Here is a 4,768-nt window from a genome sequence, read left to right as displayed (position 1 = left end):
CTGTGATGACTGAGAGCCTTCATTTCCTGACCTCTTGCGATGTAGGGTTGGGAAGGGAGCTCCATGGGCTAAGCAGGTCAGATAAGATCCTGGTGGCTTTTCAACAGATGTAGAAAGGTCAAGCTTCAAATCTCCTGGGTTTCCTTTTACTTCCAGCTGAAAACTGGGTTTATTTTTATGATGAATCACTTATTAGAAAGCCTTAGTCTGAGCACCGGTACTCAAGGCTGTTGAAACTGTTATATATTTGTGGAATTCATTTACTCTAGACTCGGGTTGTCCCTTTTGCCACACTTGTGTGTTGAAAAGTGAAACTTGGGAGTCTGTTGTGCGGGCTATAAAATCCCCTCTTTAAAATGTTGACCGGTTTCTTGTCCAAGCCAAGCAGTGCAATTTGGTGTCCTAGTGAACAGTTTGTCCTCACCCTGGTGTTGGAGCACCTTGCAACTGGGAAAGTCTACTCTTGCAGTAGAATGTATTCCACTGTGTGGAAAAGAAGCAAAGGCCTGGGCTGGACCGACTATGCTTGGGCTGCACAGAACAAAGTGTGTTAAACTCAAAAGTACTGCTTTGGTGGTCTGTAGATGTGTACACATGCGCACACAGTTGTTCAGAGTTCCACATACTGGTCTTCCAGATCTCAAGGATTAAAACAAATCCATTGGGTTCACTGCAGAGTATACGTACAACCCATAGATGCTCTGGCTACAACTTGGTGCTGCTTAGGCAAGTGATATGTGAAGAATAAAACATCGGGGGTTTTGGTGGGGGAGTAGTGGGTCTGGACGTTAGCGCAGTTCGAGAATGTCCATCCTTACTGCTTCTCACCCCAGGAAGAAGGTTTCACTTCACAGGGTTTCTCAGTCCTTGCTAGGCTCCAGTATCTGCTGAGGGATGCCTTTCACCCTCAGGCGTGATCTCCCAGGTAGAAATTTGGTAGCTGGCTTCTTGCACTGTGGGTGGTTAACGTTACTGATAGCCTGAGCACCTGAGTGGTGTGTGTGTGTGGCATGCTGAGCTCTCTGCCACGGTTGCAGGCAGCCTGTCTGGATTTGCTGTTTCAAATTGCCTGCCAGTCGTCTTTCCTCGGACAGAGTTTCTGGCCGAGGGGAGGAAAAAAGCTGCCATGTATCTGTGAAGGAGGTTGTCTGTCCTTCAGCTCTGTAACTTGGGTTCAGCAGCTCCAACAGTGCCTTACTGAGTACCTTCCCTGCTAGGTGAGGTCTCCCCCAATTAAACCAGTTCTCTTGGGCAGGAGCCAACCTCCTGAGGAGGGTTTGCGTTTCAGCCTTAGGGCGGTGTGACCTTGTAGCTCTCTCCTGCCAGTGCCTGGCGTGGTGGACAGGCTGGAGATGAAAGGTCAAGAGAAAACGAAGAGCCCTGCGCTCCGGTGTCAGTCTGATGCAGGTGCAGTGCCCAGAGGAGTTCGCTTGCATGTCTTCTGAATTTGTCTCCCCAGCTTTTTCTTTACTGAGGGAAGCTTTGTCCCCTGGGGCTAGATTCATGCTGGGCCGGAGAAATACAAACTGTCAGTGGTTGTGTGAGGAGGAGAGAACTGTTGCAGCTTTCTCTAGCTGCGACCTGGCCAGAACATGGGAGTATAAAATAATAAAAGCGTGGAAGTGGCTGGGCTGGGGCTTCGCTGGGGTGAGCTGCTTCCAGGGAAGGTGCAGCTCTGCACGGGGTGGGTAACGCCGCAGCCCCCTCCCTCCTGGGAAGATGCTGGTCCCTCACGAGCACGGTACTGTGCAGGTACTGTCTTATCCTTCTCCACCTCACACCAGTGCTCTTCTGACTCATTGTGAACAGACTTTTTTTCTTCTCTGAAGCCTGTCCCGATGCTGGAGTCTCGCTGAACAGGTGAAATGGAGCTGTTGTCATCCCAGTGGGACGTAGGAGCAGGGTGGCTGCAGTCCAGGCTTGCTTACCGAATGTCAAAGTAGAAGAGGAAGAACAAAGTTCAGAATGATAGTCCTGAGGTGGTAGCACCATCCCAAGGGAATGCAGGTGCTGCAGTTTTAGGGTTTGGAAGCAAATGGGTCTCCCTCAGCTGTATTCCCATATCCCAGAGAGCTTTCCAAGATACAGTCCATAGTCATCAGATTCAAACAAACGCATGTTGGTTTGGAAGTGGTGGGGTTTTTTTTCCTCAAGAGCTTAGAGCAGCCCTGGACTATTTAGTCTGCACCCATGGGGGTGAATGTGTTACTTTATATTGTTCACGACAAAGTTTAACTCATCTCGAAGCTGGTGTTTTCCCTCGCTTTGAGGGGTGTGTCGAAGTCAGGAATCAGCAGTAACTGCTGGCAGCTGGTGTGGGGAGCGCTCCTGTTGTCTGCTCTGTGTCCCTCACTTTCCTCTGGCTCTGCAGCATGGAAAAACATCCTGTTCCCTATTTGTGTTGTAAGCTGCCTATTTTTTTTAAGCTGTAGCAAATAGAACATTGTAGGGTAAGATTAACCAAAATAAGGAGGTATTGGCAAGTAACAAGTAGGCAACCCTTCTTTCTTTAAAATCAAAAGTCTCAGCCTGAACTGATGCATTAATAGCTTCAGGTGTGTGTGGGTTTTTTATTTCGGTTTTGTTTTTTTGTTTTGGGGTTTTGGGTTGTTTTTTTTTCATTAGGGACAGGGGTGAATGGTATTGCTGAGGTGGGGGAGTTGGATATGGACTGCTTGGAAAAGAGCAGGGGGAAAAGTACAGGTCAAAAAAGGAACAGGGGAGGTTGAAACAAGGTAGTTGTATTTGCATCTTCTTTTCCGAGATGCAGTGGCGGTGCTTTGTGCCCTGTCAGACCTCAGGAATGTAGCTGGGGTGGGCTTTGAAGGGGTCACACTGCTTGTAATATCAGCCACGTCCCCAAAGCAGCTCTATAATTCTTGCCCACAAACCTGAGATTGAGCATACGTGCATCTGAGCTAAGCCGTCCCGTGGGGTTAGTTTGACTGAAGCCATTCAGAGGGGTTTTCCCCTTTGAAAAGTGGTAATTTTATTATGGGTAAAATGAATGAGGTCTCTGGAGATGCCTAATTTATAACTTCCGCAGGGAAAGCTTCCCGCTGGCCGCGAGGCACGCTCCGGCGTTCCCCCACCGAGCAGCCCCTGGAAGCCCAGACCTCCCCTCTTCGGGCTCTTTCCGAGGATGAGGGGTGCTTCCTATGAGCCTTCCTCGCTTCCCAGCCTCTGCCCCCTCATCGTCCTGCCCTGGGCAGCCCAGCAGGAGCTTCTCCCCGGGGCAAGCGGCACCTTCCTGGCAGACCCTCTCGAGCAGTGGGGCCAGTCCTTAGGCAAAGCCCAGAGATGATTTTCCTTCGGCACATGGACTCAAAGGCTCCTTAGTGAGGGAGGAGGGGAGGAGTGAAGAGAGTGTTTTTGGAGCAGATGGAGAATAATAGTGCCCCTGTCCGATACTGGCACTTGGAGCACCGGCACAAGGAGCGGCTCGGCCCCTTCCCTCTCACGGCCACGTATGCAGCCTGCTCGCCGCGCGGCAGGGGACCTGGCGCTGCAGTTCCATCGTGGAAACTTCATTGGCAGTGGGTTTTTCTGAAAAAAAAAACCCAAACAAAAAGAATCCAATGGAAACTTTATTTTTACTTCCCTTCTACTGTGTGACACAAATCTATCGGGTCTTGTCTCGGTGCTGTCCCTAGGAAGCCCGTGTGTCGGAGGCTGCTGAGCTGGAATTAAAGAACATGTGTCTTGCATTTAGTTTATTGCCTCGGGGCTGTGTTTTGGCTTCAGTCACCTCTGTTTCCTCTCCTCTTCCTTCCATACCCCCTTCAAAAGAAAAACCAGCAACAATGCAAAGCAAGAGGAAAAAATTCCGGCTGCACTGGGCAACAGCGGGGATGATGGCAGCCGCGGTGAGTGTCAGGGCTTGGGCTTTTTGCCAGGGGAAACGTGAACGGTTCTTGTAGGACAGACGTGCTGGGGCTCTGCTATGTGAGACTGGTCACCGCAGCGATCAGACTGGAGGTCTGCCTGGCCCATACCCACTCTGGCAGTCCAGGTAATTCGGGCAAAAGGTACAAAAGAGGGATTTCCTACAGAGCAGTTTTGCCCCAACATGCTCCTGGTTTCCATCTGTGAGCAGTGCAGGGACTTCTGAGACAAATGCTGCATGCAGTGTTGCACTTAATAGACACATATAAACTACCTCTGGTGAATTTGTGTAATGGTGTTTTGAGTCCATTTGTCCTTCTGACCTTCACGACATCCTGTGGCAATATGTCCCACAACTTAATTACGTGTGGGTGAAAAAAGTGCTTCCTGTTTGCTTTCTAAATTGCCTGAAAGCATCCCTGGCTAATCCATCATCCTGATACCACGGAAAGGTGAGTAATGGCCCTTGCTTTGGCTTGTCTATACTGCCTGCAAGTTTATAGACTTCTCTTCTGTCACCTGTCTCTGTTCCAGGCTGAAGCGTCCGAGGTCTATTTAGCTCCTTATGTGGGAGCTGGTGGGTACCATACATCCTCCCTGACACCCAGACCTGGACCTTTTCTAGCCCTATAGTGCCTTTTCTGAGCCGAGCGCCTACCGGAAGCTTTCCTCCATTTGCTGGATCAAGAACATAGAAGAGCTGCTGCAGATTCCGAGGTGTGCGTTTTGGTGTCTAAAAGCGGGGTTGGACGTTTATGACGGTATTCTCCATCCTCGTGGGAGGAGATGATGGGGGTTGTGCTGTAGTCGTGACTGCGCCGAGGTTTCAGCCTTCCCCTGGGAGAGGGGAGATGGGATCAAAGGGACTCACTGGTTTGTGCAG

The sequence above is a fragment of the Buteo buteo genome, chromosome 7, assembly GCF_964188355.1.
Source record: "Buteo buteo chromosome 7, bButBut1.hap1.1, whole genome shotgun sequence".
Taxonomy (NCBI): domain Eukaryota; kingdom Metazoa; phylum Chordata; class Aves; order Accipitriformes; family Accipitridae; genus Buteo; species Buteo buteo.
The sequence above is the reverse complement of the archived record's forward strand: the minus strand, read 5'-3'. Positions refer to the sequence as shown.